A 16,198-nucleotide genomic window follows, 5' to 3' on the forward strand; every position below is an offset into this window, starting at 1 on the left:
AAAGAGAAGAAAAGACATCCGTCCCTGCCCCCCAAAACCACGATGACCCTTAAAAGGCTGATCTGCTTCAAGGTGGATCATCATTCGGGCTTCCTTACCTACAATGACTCTTTTTTATGTGACGACTTATTCTACCACAAGGGCATCTTCAGATCAAAAATTACATTTGAGTCTAGACATACTCTTTCCTTAAATATTTTAAGAGGAGAATAAAAGGAACGTGGGGACACAGTGCTAGTGATGGGGAAACCATTCTCACCACCAGGGACTCGTGTTTGCATTTTTATTAGCCTCCTGCTGAGGTAGAGCGGCTGGGGCTCTGTCTTCAACTTGGAAAAAGCAGAGGAAGGGGTGGCCTAATAATGAGATGTCTTGGTTGCTCCTCTTATTTGGGGCATACACACTGATCTGCTCTGGGTGGCAGGGTGGGGTCCTCCACCTGAGCCAGCCCCATTCTCCCCTCACTGCCCCCTGGCAATGTTGGGTTGAACTTGGCATTAGCAGAAGGCAAGGGTAAGACCCCAACTTCAAGCTCAGGGTCTTTCAGGTTGGATCATCCACTAGAATAACTCATGGGACTCGGGAAAACACTGTAGTTACTGTTACAGTTTTATTAGAACAAAGGGAGACAAAGGGCAAAGTCGGGCAGGAGCCCAAATTTGAAGCTTCTGCGGTCCTCTCCCCATCGAGTCCCAGGCGGTGTTTCCCCCTCCCAGCTGTGATGTGTGACAATCGCTCAAAGAATATATTGCCAGTCAGGGAAGCTCTTGTGAGCGTCAGTGTCCTGAGTTTTTATTGGGGTTTCACTGTATAGGGATGACTGAATCCCCTGGCCACGCGGCTGAGTCTCCAGCCCCCTCCCCTACCACAGGTCAGGCTAATAATACATGCCTGAAAGCCCCCAGGGCTCTAATCATGTGGTTGGTCTTTCCACTGTGGCCAGCCTCCACCCTGAGCCATCCCCTAGACCTAAGCTATCTAGGAGTCTACCAGAGTCACCTCATTAGCATAAATGATCAGCTGTGGCCTGAGGGTCCCATGAATAACAAAGACCCTTCCATTACTTGGGAGATTCCCAGTGCTTAAAGGTTACCTCGCAGGAGCTAGGATCAAGGCCAGACCTCTTTTTGGGAGAAGTCAAATTCCTTAGACACAAGGTGATATTCCTCCCTGGGAGGAAAAACTAACTGCCTCGTCAGGTTTTACCTGTGGGCAGACTGAGCTAGAGATGCCCAGAGAGGCCAGGCTCTTCTCCCATGTTGCCCAAATCACACACACATATCCGATCACGTCTCTCCACCCTCACCCCTGGAGCTGCACCGGCCTCTCACTGTGCCCTCTTCTTTTTTTTTTTTTTTTTTTTTTTTTAATTTATTTTGAGAGAGAGAGAGAGAGAGTGCGAGCAGGAGAGGTGCAGAGAGAGGAGAGAGAGAATCTCAAGCAGCCACGTGGGGCTCGATCCCACAAACTTGTGAGATCATGACCTGAGCCAAAACCAAGAGTCAGATGCTTAGCCAACCAAGCCACCCAGTGGCCCCTCACGGTGCCCTCTTCTTATAAGGACACCAGTCATGCTGGATTAGCATTCATCCTGATGACCTCATCTTGATTACACTGGCAAGGATCCTGTTTTCAAATAAGGTCACATTCACAGGTACTGAGGTTGGGACTTAAACACATCCTTTTGGGGGGATGCAATCCAACTTGGAAGACAAAGAAGATTCTGGACATTTCTGTCTTGTTTATATCCTGTCCTGGATCCCCCCGCCCACCATCCCCAGCCCCACAAAAGTCCCTACTGGAAGGAGAGACGATGTCATTACCCGGCCCCACCGACACCCGGTGCACATGCTCACCAGATAGAACTTGCCCTGTGCCGGGAGCAAAGGGGGGCCCCGGTGCCTTCGGGGTCTCCCTGGTGGGCTGGGGGGACCAGGCCTCACGTCTGCAGTGGGGCCAGGCCGGGCATCCGGGGTCCATGCCCAAGCAGGGAGCCCGCTGAAACAGCAGTGGGTGTCAGTGTGGTGTGGGGCCACCCTCTCTGTTGTGGTTGGTACAGGGTCCAAGCCTCCACGGAGACGGTAAACACTCCAACCAGGGAGCCCACTAGTGACTTGTGCAAAACGCAGCAGGGTTGGCTGGGGGCTTCTCCAGGGAGGGGACATCGTGTCCAGGCTGGGCCCGAGAAGGGCCCTGCTTTCTCAGGGAGAACAACTACTCTCATCTCAGGAAGCTGGTTCTTAATTACTTTAATCTTTCCCTCAGCTCTTTGCAGCTTTTCTTTTATCCAAGCAAGTCAGCGCCCCCCCCCCCCCCACTGCATCCTGGGAGCAGGTGGGGCAGGAAGTCTGTGCCAGGAGACTGTCCCTAACCTCGGCTGCTTGAGGGGAGGGTGGGAGGGCGTCATCTTATCCCCACAGTTAATCCTGAGGTCTGCTGTGACACACCCGCTCCCAACGCATCCTGGGTTCCCCCCACTCCCCGTGCACCCCGCAGCCATGCATTGGCTCGAGCTACTGTAACAACGCACCCTCACCCTGTGCAGCTTTGACAAGACAAGTTCACGGTCTCACAGTTCTGGAGGCGAAAGTCCCCACTCAAGGTGTCTTAGGGCTGCGAGGGACAGTCGTGTTCCAAGGCTTTCTCTAAGCTTCTGGAAGTTCCCTGGCTTGTGGCGACATAAGTCCTAACCTCATGTGGTGTTGTGCATGTTCAGGCATGTGTGCATGCACGTGCCTGTGTCCACATGTCCCCCTCCCCTTTTTTTAAATGTATCTTTTTTAAAATGTTTATTTATTTTGAGGGGGGCGGGGCAGAGAGAGAGAGAGAGAGAGTGAGAGAGAGAATCCCAAGCGGGCTCTATGCTGTCAGTGAGGCTCGAACTCAGGGATCGTGAGATCGTGACCTGAGCCGAAATCAAGAGCCAGACACTTAACCGGCTGAGCCACCCGGGCACCCCCATACGTCCTCCTTTTTAAGAGGACATTGGTCATATTGGATTAGGGCCTATCCTAATGATGTCATTTTAACTCTGTAGAGACCCGATCTCCAAAACAAGGTCACATTCTGGCGTCCTGCGGTTTAGGATTTCAACATTCGGATTTGGTGGGAGACGCGATTGAAGCCCTAACACGGCGGTATCCAGCCCGCATGGCAGCCTCACCTGGAGGCAGTCAGAGCCCTGCTGCTGTGAAGCTGCCACTCCCACGGGGACCCTGTGTCCCTCCAGAACGGTTCCACAGGACCCTGGGACCAGGGCTTTTATCCGGGATATTGTTACAGATGGCACCTCTAAAAGCTGTGTTTTAATACCCTCTCAGCGGCCAGCCCTGCTCCCTGCGACCTCCCAGCCACAGCCTCGTGTCATCACGGGCCCCACCGGCTGTTAGCGCTGGGCAGGGAGGCGGGTGTCTGTAATCATCTGAACTGCTGGGAATGGGGGGCAGTTATTTGGGGGACACATTGCAGGGGGTAGGCGCCAGGCGGCCAGCCTGCAGCCGAGCCCGGACGTGCCTGGACGCACGGCGGCAAGGCTTGAGATTCAACCAGAAATCAGGTCCCCGCCCTCCGCTGCGTGGTTCTTCTCTTTCCCAGCCTTTTCTGCAGGTGATTTGGAAGCTTCCAGTGGAGATACCCTGTGGGCACACCGTCCCAGGGGTGTGCCCCACCCTTATTCCTGCTCAAAATGCAAAATACACACGCAGCCAACCCTCACTTCTGCAGACGGCAGCTTGGATTGCACACCTGTTCCCAACACAGCCCGGAAGAGTGTTTCATTGTGTTCCTTCGACGCCCCACATTCAGTTATCTCTTGACAAACGGTGGGCTCATATCTAAACTAAAATAAACTAGACGGGAGTGCCTGGGCGGCTCAGTCAGCCAAGCAACCAACTTCAGCTCAGGTCATGATCTCGAGGTCTGTGAGTTTGAGCCCCGCACCAGGCTCTGTGCTGACAGCTTGGGGCCTGGAGCCTGCTTTGGAATCTGTGACTCCCTCTCTCTCCACCCCTCCCCTGCTCATGCTCTGTCTCTCTCTGTTTCTCAAAAAAATAAATAAATGTTAAAAAAAATTTTTTTTAAATAAACTAGACCCCTTGTTTTTCATCAGAGGCAGATGGGCTCGTGCCTTTGAGTCGGGCTTCTTGGGCGCATCCGAAGGGCTCGTCAAGGTCACGGGGCCCGAGGACTTGCTGTGACAAGGGAACAAGTCATGTGGCATGTCCCCCAATCTGACAGGTATGTGGATTGAGCTGAAAAACTCTGTCACAGAAAAAGAAACACTAATGCCGGTGCTGGGTCAAGGGCAGCCTTGGGTCCCAGGGGACCCCGCCCAGCAGCTGTTCTGTGTTTGGGTGGGGGACGGGGGGCCGAGGATGAACAATCAGAGTGCAAGGGCACACAGGGACCCTGGAGTTAACGTCATAATCACCATAACTGTTATTGGTGGGGAGTTAGCTCCAGACCAAGTGCCCCGTATCCGTTATCCTCTGATCTCACCATCTCCTTCCTCCTCCAGGACCCCCAGCGCCCAGGGCCCAAAGTCGCAGGGTGCCGTGTGGAATCCACACCCCTGACCCTGTTTGTGGGCGTGTCTGTTGGTGAGGCTGGAGCGTAGTACTTGAAATCAGACCTGGAATCTGAGCCCGGCTGTGCCATCACTCACCGTGTGGCCGGGACTGACTCACCTCTCAACCCCGACCTTCCCCGACCTTCAGGCTCCTGATCTGTGAGTGATCACTCCTTACCCACTCCACTGCTTTAGAGGAGAAGACAGGCAGATGGGGCATGATTCAGGTAGGAGGCGGGTGGAGAGGAGGCTGGACAGCTGAGTCTGTGGTGATTACAGTGGGGAGTGTGAACTTCATGCCACAGGTAATGGAGAGCCAAGGGAAGGCCTGTGAGTTGAGGAAAGAGTGTTCTAGGATCATCGCTGGGGCCAGACCGTGAAGGGGGTGGTGATGAGAAGGGGTGGAGGGGAGGACCCGCTCTCCCCGGTGGGCCCGAAGGACACCTGCAGGGCCACAAGGCAGCAGCCCAGGGCTGGCTCTGAGGGCACACGGGGAAGGGACAGCCAGGCCCCGGGCCAGGTGTGCCCCAGGTAGAGCTGAAGCTGGAAATACATTTTCCCATCCAGACCCCTGTCGATTATCCTGAGAGAAGCCAGATTCTGCCTGGGGCCTGGGGCTGTGTCAGGCACTCGGGGAGACACATTAGCCATTCGGGAGGACGCTGAACCATCCCCAAACCCAGCCCTTCCCAACACTTGGCGAGACCCTGACCTGCCAGGCCAGTGTGGTGGGGAGGGCCCAGGAGTTCAGGCTCAATCTCGAGGCTGGCTCTGTTGGCCTGGAGCTGTGGCTCATCAGAAGAGAGGATGTTCCTTACAGGGCCTGGTCACAGACAGAAGTGTGGATCCAGATGCCCCCAGCGTCACCCCCCAGCCCCCGTTCACAGCTGGGTCTTGAACCTGGGTCCTCAGGCCGGCGTGGCCCGAGTGCAGCCCTCAGCTGGGTAGAGGTAGCTCGGGGCCGATTCAGTTTGATTGAACCAACACCACCTGCAGGCCTCAAAGCCCTCGGCTCCCCAGGGCTGCAAGCTGCACCCCGCCTTGCCCGTGAGGCTCCTCCACCACGAGGCCCCTTCAGCCGGGCCCGGCTCTTCTCCTTTGTAGGACCCACCGTGACCTCGGCAGGTGGATTCTGTGAGGTCGTGGGTTTCGTGTGCATAGATACACAGCCCCCCAGATAGAAACTGCTTCACGTGAACAGGGCCACCACTGCCACAGCCTTCAGCTGTGTCTCACGCTGGAGGTGCCCCGGGATTTTGTCCCGTCTCTCTGGATCGAGTGTCCCTGCTTTGGGCCTGCCCCACGGCCCAGAGGGAGGCGGGGACACAGCAGGACGGTCCTGCCCCTCACTCCCCTTCGCACTGGGAACACGACCCCGCCCCTCACCGGTGGCCCTCGGTCTGAGTGCCTCATTTCCCGTCTTCACGGAGAGACCCTGTGTCAGCTTGCGCAGGCCGCTGTAACAGAGTACCACAGGCTGGGGCCTTAAAAGGGAACTTACCGTCTCACAGTTCTAGAAGCCCAACATCAAGGTGTCGGCAGGACTGGTTCCTTCTGAGTCTTCTCTCCATCCCTTGAAGATGGCCGTGTCCTCCCCATGTCCTCACGTGGTTATCCGCCTGTGCACGTCTGTGTCCTGACCTCCTCTTCTTACAAGGACACCAGCCACGTTGGGTTAGGGCCACCAAATGGCCTCGTTCAACCTTACTCGCCTCTTTATTTTTTTATTGATTTTTAATGTTTATTTTTGAGAGTCAAAGAGGGACAGAGTACAAACGGGCGAGGGGCAGAGAGAGGGGGAGACACAGAATCCGAAGCAGGCTCCAGGCTCCGAGCTATCAGCACAGAGCCCCACACGTGGCTTGAACTCACAGACCGCGAGATCATGACCTGAGCTGAAGTCAGACGCTTAACCGATTGAGCCACCGGGTGCCCCAAACCTTACTCACGTCTTTAAAGGCCCTGTCTCCAGTCACGTAATGGGGTATTGGGGACCTCAATATATAAATTTTCAGAAGACGTGATTCAGCCCATAAAAGCCATCTCCTCAGAAGGGCCTTCTCTGACCAGCCCTGACCCCAGTCTCCCTCTCTGTCACATCCCCCAGGAGCACCCACCGCTCCTGACAGACTCTATGCTCCCCACACTACCCAGCCCCCCACCAACCACGAGGACGGAGGCCTCTCAGGAGCAAGGGCTGTCTGGCAGGGGGTGGCCACTGTGCAGGGTGTCTCTGCCCCATGCAGGCTGTTGAAACAGGCCCTCCCGGTCCAGGGAAGGGCACTGGCATTCTCTGGAAGCTTCTGCATCTCGTGCCTGTGGTTTGGGAGGAGGAGGGGCTGCCCCATCATTTCTGGAAACAGAATTCGGTGGGGCGGGTGAGAAATAGCCTGTGGGCTCCAGCTCACCTGCCTGCAGCCTGGCGGGCACGGGCAGCTCTTCCCCCTCCGTCCCAAACCCACAAGGGGCAGGCGTCCCAGGGAGCCCGTGCTCCCCATGCCCCCTGCCTGCACCCGGGGCTCCCGCGTGCCAAGCCCTCTGCTCCAAGGGGCTACGCTTCCCAAACCCACTGCCTAATTAGTTTGCTCCCACCAACCCCTGACAGGCAGTGACCACAGGGCAGGAGACCTATTTGGTGGCAGATGTCACACAGCTCCCCAGCACGTCCCGGGCAGGAGCCCTGCACCTGCACACCTTCATTAAGCAAGTTAATTACTTGCCAACTTACGGGCCCGATCAGGCCTTCTGCATGGAAAGCTTTGCACCCTCGCAGCCTTGGGGCATCCCTGACTCCCACATAGGACCCCGCTTGGGGCTCTTCTGAACATTCCAGAATCCCTGCTCATCATTTAGCGAAGAAATCTGGCCGCAGACTCACAGGCAGAATGAGCGAGGATATTCATAAAGCCCAAGGCACGAGGGAGGAAACAAGTATGTTATGAAAATGTTTTCAGCAACAAACATACCTCGTTTGCCCCCGGGGAAATAGTTCTTCTCATTTGCTTTGTACCTACTGTGTGCAGGTGGGGGTGGGATGCAGGGGACCCTGCGGTGTTTGCACTACGGCACAGGCACTTGCTGACCTGGCTGTGGCTCAGGACCCCAGACAACCCTCTGTCCATTCTTTAATCCCCCCTCTCCACAGCAGTCTCCTTCTATAATAAGGAAGTGTGAGGTCCCCACCCACAAAGCCACTCAATATTTCACAATTAACAAACTCTTTTGTGATGCCTGTGTGGCTCAGCCGGTAAAGTGTCTGACTCTTGATTTTGGCTCAGATCATGATCCCATGGTTCGTGAGATCGAGCCCCACATTGGGTTCTGTGCTGACAGCATGGAGCCTGCCTGAGATTCTCTCTCTCTCTCTCTCTCTCTCTCTCTCTCTCTCTCTCTGCCCCTCCCCTGCTTGCTTGCTCTCTCTGCCTCTCAAAAAGTCAATTACAAATTCTTTTATATACTAGGTTATTGGAATCCTCTCTGAGAGATCCTGTGTCCACTTTACAGGTGAATAAACTCACGTGTAGAAGAGGTAAGTATATTAGAACTCTTCCAGTGGCAAGTAACAGAAAGTATTCAGCTCAATTTGATTATGAAGTGCGGGGGTGGGGGGAAGAGTAATCTCTTGGGTCATACAAGTGAAGATTTAGGAGTAGGGATAATATTGGCTTCAGGTATAGTTGGATCCAGGTGTCAAAATGGGTCTTCAGTAATCTATCTATCCTCAGTTCTTGACTCCAGGCCCTCTGAGCTGGCTATATTCTCGGACAAACTCTGTCCTTACAGTGCAAAAGGACCAGCAGCTACTCCAGGCTTCTGTCCCACCAAGTGCATCACCACACTGAGCAGGTCAAAGCGAGACAGGTACTGGGACCTACCTCCTGCCCTTGACACCTTGCTCGAGGATTCACAGAGACCATCCAAACCCCCTTCCTGGCCTGGGCTGGCTAAGCTTGCTGGCCCCGGGCTCCCTTGGACCACCTTGCCCAATGGGGCAAGACATCGGACTCTGCTTCTCCAGAGTCCCTCCATCCTGCTGCCTGCTCTGTCTATACCACCAACACCTTTTCTCTGTGGCCCAGCCACTGTGCTCTGCTCTAAGTCATGCGCAGTTACCAGAGGGTACCGGCCAGCTGGTGGTCTACAGGGGCCCATCTGAGGTGGAGGACCCTCCAGCTCACGGGTTATGTTCAACGGGCACCTCCGTCTACAATAGCTCCCCAAACCCACCAGCTAGAAACCCTACGGTGCGTGGTGAGTGTTGGTCCACAGAAGGGCCACCCAGAATGGAGCTCCATCCACAGTGGAGGTAGAGGGTGAACCAGCAGCCTCAGCAAGGGGCCACAGGAGCCATTAGGAGATGCTGTGGCCTGCACTCAGGGACAGGGGACAGTCCCGCCTGCAGGCCAACCACAACTTTAATGAGCTGGGCCCAGCATCAGGGCCCCCCGTTCCCAAGGCTACAAGATCTGGAAGACAGCAGCTGACACCACAGCTTCTGGAACTTCATTGCATTTGTCTGTCCCCTGTATCACCCAGAATTTGAAGACTCCAAGCTAGGCATGCACCAGAAACTCAACAGATGTTTGTGGAAGCTAAAACGTTTCTCATCCGTCTGCCTTGGCCCCATCTGTAACACTCACCCCTTCCTCCCTATTGCAATTTCCTGAGGGATCACCCCTCACCATCACGAGGCCAGTGGCTATAGCATAGGGAGGCTTGACTGCTGTGGCTTGGGTAGAAGAATCTGCTTGGATTGCTCACCTAATTTCAGTTTTTCGTCAATAATATGGAAATATTAGTAGCCCTCTTTCCATTGCAAGTAAAAGAAACCCAAGCTCAAACGTTACTTAAGCAGAAGGAAAAATGTGAGGATTCGAGTTACTAAAACATCCAGAGTGAGGACTTCAGGCACAGTCGGATCAAGGGGCACAAGCCTGGTGTTCAAGGCTCATTCTCTGGGCCACACTAGCCTCTGAGTTGGTTTTGTGTGGATGGGCTCCTTCTTCTGTGCCTGTGTTTGAATCTGCACTCCCCTAACACAGATCCTGAGACAGATATTTGAGTGAAAATCTTTTATTTGGGAGTTTTGGGAGGTAGGAAGTGAGACAGGGAAGGGAAACACTCAGCATAGTACATTGCTAAGCAAATTGCCCCTACGGGCACCTGGAGGTTAGGCCCACTGAGGAAGCCAGGGAGACTGTTCAGCACGTGCCCCAGGGTTGTTCTGCCTGAGGGGCGAGGGAGCTGGGCTGTTTGCCCACCATTGCGCATCCGGCCATCCAGTTAACTCCTGGCACCTGGTGAGCTCACTCCCCAGCCGGGGAAAGCTCTGAGGCACGGACCCGGACCCGTAGGAAGCAATGCCTGGGGTTTGCTCTGTTTGCACCAACCGATTCTTGTTCCGGCCTCCGAGCCAATCACTCTGGCTAGCACTGATTGGCCGAGAGGGTCACGTGCCCCGGCCTCCGCGGAATCTGCTCAACGGCCTGTTAGGTCACGTGCTCACCCCAGAACTTGGCACACGCGGACTCGTCCTGTATCGCGTGTTCGCCAGGCCTCCTGCTGGTCCGCCCCAAACTATTAGACGAGGGGAGGAAAAGGGGGTGTTATAACCAGGGAAAAAGGGACCGGTAGCTGAGTAGGGGGAGACCACAGACCTCACCCCCAGAGACCCATTGGGTCGTTTGAGAATCAAGGACAGCCAGCTGCGGAGTGTGGAGGGCAAGGCTCGGCACCTGACGGGCACCTGGGGCTCGTCTCAGCCAGCGACCCCCACGCCCCCACGGGATCCACGGATGTGCCGCCCTAAGCCTGCCGCTTCGGTTCTCCCTTTTCGGGGCTTTCTTTTTTCTTCCGCTAGATTTTTGCATTTTTCTAAAGTCTCGGACTTTGTTTTTTTATATATATACAGAAAAGAAAATGGGGAAAAATTTTTCTTTAGGCTGCAAGTCGGAGCTCCCAGTGCCTGCTGCCTTCCCCGACCCTCGCATCAGCTTTGCGAGAGTGTGCTCGCTCCCCAGATGGCAGAGGCAGCCATCGGGTCGGGGGCCAGGCCTCGGCAGCGGCAGGCGACGGTGATGAGGGGGGGCAGCCGGCCCCATTAAGTCAGCACAACCCGCCCGGGCGTGGGCGAGCAGAGTCCTCGGACTTGGCCCTCGTCAAGGGAACCGTGCAAGCAGCCGGCTAAATTCTACAGCCTCGTGGCTCAAACACGGGCTCATCACAGGCTCTCCCAAGGTCTAGCTGGGGCTTCCTGGCATTATGCTTTCATCCGGGACACGCTTATTGAGTACTTGCTACCTGCCAGGCACCGTCCTAGGCACGGGGGACACAGCAGTGAACGGAGAAGCCCAAACCCCTGGCTTGGTGGAGCGTCCATTCTGGCAGAGGGATAACTAATTGTAAAGGTAACGATTAGGTGAGTTGGATGGTGTGTTAGGAGATAGTAAATGCTATTTAAAACTAGATGAAGGTAATAGGGACCTGGAGAATGGGAGCGGGGTGGGGGTGGGTCTTAAGGGGGTGGGCCAGAGTGGACCTCCTTGAAAAGGTGAAGTGCCATCAGAGATTTGAAGGAGAAGGGAAACGAGCCGCTGGATGTCCCAGAGACCAGGGTCCACCAGTGAGGACAGCCAGCGCAAAGGGCCTGGGGTCACGCATGCCTCGTGTGTTCCAGCAGCAAGGAGACCAGTCGCAGATGGGGCTTAGGCAAAGAGGACAGAGGTTGGAAGTGGGGTCCTGCCCGCCCTTGTAAGAACTTCCCTCTGTGAGGTGAGCCTCCAGAGGGTTTGGACAGAAAAGGGAGGGGAAGAGGCAGGGCCCCACCTGGTGCTTTCCCTCTGGCTGCCTGCTGAGATTTGATTGCAGGGACAGAGGTGGACTCGGGAAATGCAAATGCAGCCGAGGAGGACGGCTGGGAACTGGGTGGGAGCAGAGCAGGGTGGATTCTGGATACCTTTGGAAGGACAGATTAGGCAGGGGGTGTGAACAAGGAAAGGAAGTCAGGCAGGTCTCCAGGGATGGGGCCTGAGTGTGGAGTGGCTGGAACGGCTGTTAACCTAGGCGGAGACGTCCTTCAGCAGGGCTCGGGGTGGTGCAGGGAGGTGCTGGGAATTCAGTTTGGGGCTGGAAAATTTCAGACACCCAAGTGAAAATGTCAAAAAGGCGATTGTGCGTGTGGGTCTGCAGGTGTCAGAGGGATGCGTTCGGGGGTCATTGAGGGAGTGCAGCGGAGGGAGAGGTCCAAAGCCCAAGCCCTGGGGCCTGGTTAGGACTTAGGGAGTGATAGAGAAACCTGCCTGCAGGGTAGGAAGACAGTCCAGGAAGCCAGGGGGAGAGATTCTCCCAGGGGCTTGGACTGAGCTCACAGAGCTCCAGCGGCGTCTGGAGGGGCCGAGGTTTGAGTTTTCGAGAGGAAGGGAGCCCAGGAAGGTCGTGCCGCACAGCCGAGCAGGCAGATGGGCCACTGGAGCAGGGGGTGGGGTGGGGAGAGCTTTCTCGGCTGCAGCAATGCCGGCACCTCCCTGCGTCTACACCGCGGGAGTAGAAAGAAAGGGCGCATTCCTGATGCAAGTCGTGCCTTCGCCGCTCACATCCCCGGGGGCTTTTACCAAATTCAGAAGGAATCCAGGCGGCCCACAAGCTACCAACGGCCACCCCCAGACAGATGTCACCACTTTCCCGCCCGTGACTCCTTCAGGCTGATGCAGGGCCTGGCAACCCGTTCCTGCCCCCTCCCTCCCCCTCCCTGGCTGAATAAGTTAGGCACTATTCTAAGTTCAAACTAAATAAAGCAGTTTAGAGTGACTAATTCTTTGTGAAATGTATGCTCCCCAACGTCTTTGCTGCTACCAATGCCGGGCACCATTTATCACCCTGATTTCAGCTGTGTGGATTCTGGAAGGAGCTCCCAGGCTGAGGTGGCCTCGTTTCCAGCAGCAGGGCAACCGCACCTGAGTCCCCCACCCCTTCGTCTTCCTCCCCACCGGGGGCAGGGCTGCAGGAGCGACTCTGGGGTCTGCAGTGAATAGGGGCGGGTTTGTACGAGATGCCATCTCCCATGTGGCCATTCGCAAGGCCGCCTCAGGACTTCACAGTTGGAGAGGATGGAAGGAAGGTGCTGGGCTAGGCTGGGCCAGAGACCGTTTCTTAGAGAAGATGTGACACAAGCAGGACCCCGAGGGCCAGGGGCTTCGGAAAGGTGACCGGAAGCTCTGGGGGCACCTGCTGAAGGGCTTGGAGTGAGCAAACACGTGGAGGAGGGTCTAGAAGAACATGAGTGGAGCATGCAGGAGAGGGAAGGCCCTTCCTCCCCCAGGCCCCATCCTTGCCTGTTCAAACCTGCCCCTGATCCTCAGGCAGAGCCCTCTCTCCCCACTCTGGACTCCCAGCCCCTCAACCTTCCCTGACCCCAGCCCAGTGGGGTCATCTGTGTCCAGACTGGCCTTCCCCTAGACTGGACACTCCTTGCTGTGTTGAAGTCTAGGAGGAGGGGCATCCGAGAGAGAGAGAGGGAGCAGCCAGTGCAAAGGCCCTGAGGTCCAGCATGCCTCCATGTGCGCAAACAGCAAGGAGACCAGTAGCCAGAGAAGTAGCATCCCAGGTCTGATCCATAGGCTGGCGCAGGGTGGGAGCCTTCAGGATGACAGGTGAATGAATGGAGGGAGGAGAGGATAGAGAGATACGCGCGTGTCTGGTGGACAGCCTCCATCCGGGTTTTACCGCAGTTATGTTATGCTCTGGTCCTGAAACGTGCCTGTTTCGGTGTGCCATGAACGTGGGGGTGGTTGCGGAGTCCCGTCTTCGTCTTGCTGGGACCATGCAAAGCCGTCGGGAGCTGGATATCAGGACCCCGATGATGAACCCAGGCTGGTGGCACCTGTCTGCCTGGAACACAGGCACCCCTCCTGCCCATTGTGGGAGCCTCACTCTTCTGTGTAAGATGGGGGGCTGGCTGAGGTGTCTGGAGTGGAGACAGGAAGAGAGGCCTCGGACAACCTAGCTCTTGTAAACAGCGCTGTGGGCTGGAGTGGGTTTCCTTCTAGATGCAACTGGGGATGGCAGGAACCTCCCTGGAGACCCCAGAAAATTCTGAGTCACCTTAGGGAAGGCACTAGAAGCAGGGACAGGGGCCTGGGAGCCCTGAAATCCTCGGCATCTGGCTCCGAGTTGGAGCAAAAAGCCGAGCGTGGACCCTCCTCCATCCTGTCGGAGGAGTGAGGGCTGCAGGTGTGGACCCTGGAGGCTTCCACTCAACTGATGTTTGGTGCTGCTTTTTTTTTCCTCCAGAAGGAGTCAAGTCCAGGGGCCAACTCAGAGGGGAGGCCTTGACTCCTGAGGGATCATCTTAGTAAACAAACATGTATGTACTAGATACACCCCACGGGTCTGTTTGTTACTTCTCATAACCTTGGAAGCAGCAACCCATTTCCATCTTAAAAGTGGGAAAGAGGCCCAGAGAGATTGTGGGACTAGCCAAAGGTCACAGAGCACATGAGTGACTGAGTTGGGATCCAAACCAAGATTTATCTGGCTCCCAGGGGACTCTACCGACCCACTGCTTGATATCAGTCTGAATCCTGGTCTCAAGGAATGGAGGTTTTGAGGTTGGAGAAAGCATTCGATTTTCACCTTGAAGGAATGATTCTCCCATCCCCAGAGTTCAAAGGGGCCTCGGTTATTCTTTCTACTGTCAGATTTCCCAGAAAATCAAAGGCACTAAATTTATTGTGTTTAACACGACTTCTCAAGCATCCCAATAATGGCTCTGATTTATAGCCAACGCGTTGTTTTAACCACATTACAAATGATAAAAATCAGTCCTGCAAATACACCTCAAGAGAAACCGTATTAAAGGAAGAAAAGAAGCGGTGAGATTAGATGTTGCATTAAAAGATAGAGTGATGGATTAAGGCCCAAAGTGTAAATTTAGTGAGACTCGCCAGAAAAAGTTGGAGGGGCAGTAAATCCAAAGTGACAATCTCTGTGCGGTGTACCAATATTTGTCACTTTTATTATAGTTTGTTCAGAAGTTGTAGATGGGTCATTATTACTTTTTTTTTTTTTAAAAAGCACAACAAAGTTCAATAAAGCTTAGAAATGAAAGCTGCTTTTGCTTCAGATACAACCTAAAACCTCAAATCCAACCCAGTGTGTCTGATCACAGAGTATTACATAATGGAAGTTTCTTCCTGTGATGTCCAGAAACCATTCCAAACCCAGAAAATGTGGGGAAGGCTCTTGGAGGATCCCAGGTCATACCCGGAAGGCAGGGAAAGACAGTGCCCACATCTAGAAAGTGGCAGAACCCCACCCCCACCCACGCCCTCATTAACGGCAATAACAATGACAATATCAGAGGGTCTGACGTTTCTCCCTGTCACTCACTCAAGGGGCTTCTGAGAGCCATCTCTTTGTCCTTTCTGGTCCAAGCTGACCCATCCATCAACCAAAGTGGGTATGATCAGTCCTTGTAGCACCAGGTGGCTTTGTAGGCACCTCTGTTCTAGCCTCTCCCTCTGCCTGTTGTGACTCCTTTCACCTACTTCGCTTCTTTCCCTACCTCCTCCTTTTTAGAAACCCCCACTGTCTCGGGGCACCTGGGTGGCTCGGTGGGATAAGCGTCCGACTCTTGGTTTCGGCTCAGGTCATGATCGCGTGGGTGGTGGGTTCAAGCCCCACGTTGGGCTCTGTGCTCATGGTGTAGAGCCTGATCGGGCTTCTCTCTCTCTGCCCCTCCCCACTTGTGCTGTCTCTGTCTCTCTCAAAATAACATAAATAAACTTTAAAAAAAGAAACCCCACTGTCTCAACGAGGTCTACTCTGAGCACTGTCTTTTAAATGCTCTGTTTATTGAGATGTGATCTGCAGGCAGTGAGAGGCATAGAGCTTAAGTGTGTAATTCAATGAGTTTTGACAAATACATCCAGGTAAACACCACCCAAGCCGAGATATGGAACAATGACCATCATCCTTCTTTAAAACTTCAAATTGTTTCCCCTTCTCCATCCCCCGCTGCTTGATATTTTTCTTTTCCCATGATACTCATCACCTTCTAATTCACTTACTGATTTTTATGTGTATTTATTTACTTATCCATTCTATTTTTTACCCATTTACAGTATTACTGCGTATGGTCTTTTTCACCAAAATAATGTAAGCACCACAAGGGCGGAAATGGTTCTCTCTCTTGTTCACAGATCCCAAGAGCCTAGAATAGGGCCTGGGACATAGTAGGTGCTCAGTAAATATATTTGGAATGAATGAGTGAATCCCCACTTCATAGATGAGGACAGTGAGTAAATTGCTGAAGAGAACACCATGAGTTGGTAAAGGAGTAAGAAAGTGAACTCAGGTGGTCTGGCTCCAGGGTACCATGGGTGGTCAGTGTCTCATGATGCCTCTCAAGGATGAGAAGATCCACCAGGTTAGGCTCACCCAATAGTCCACCCAATAGGCCCAATAGTCCTGCCTTTCCCAAGGCTTCCAGTCACCATCTTGCTTCAGCCTGCACTCATGAGTCTCCTGTTCTTTGTGACCAGCTCATCAGGCAAAACAGAACATCCACTGATGGTAGAGACTGGCCTGTGTGCACTCGTGCTCTGGACTGTGAGCTCATCAACTGTGGGGGCC

The 16,198-nt window shown here is 54.4% G+C and overlaps 1 long non-coding RNA gene across 2 annotated transcripts in view; it reads left to right on the plus strand.

The window, feature by feature from the left end:
* The window catches only part of LOC122209811, a 37,715-nt gene that overhangs the window by 12,092 nt on the left and 9,425 nt on the right, over nucleotides 1–16,198 (plus strand). Inside the window, exons 4-8 of one of the 2 annotated variants that reach the window (XR_006197764.1) lie at nucleotides 4,109–4,236; nucleotides 4,517–4,726; nucleotides 8,029–8,096; nucleotides 8,293–8,428; nucleotides 10,509–10,985. This is a non-coding gene — a long non-coding RNA (uncharacterized LOC122209811). Of the gene's footprint in view, nucleotides 1–4,108; nucleotides 4,237–4,516; nucleotides 4,727–8,028; nucleotides 8,097–8,292; nucleotides 8,429–10,508; nucleotides 11,033–16,198 lie in introns of those variants that run through there. The other variant, XR_006197763.1, reaches the window with a different exon arrangement.

The sequence above is a fragment of the Panthera leo genome, chromosome E3 (genome assembly GCF_018350215.1).
Source record: "Panthera leo isolate Ple1 chromosome E3, P.leo_Ple1_pat1.1, whole genome shotgun sequence".
NCBI lineage: Eukaryota > Metazoa > Chordata > Mammalia > Carnivora > Felidae > Panthera > Panthera leo.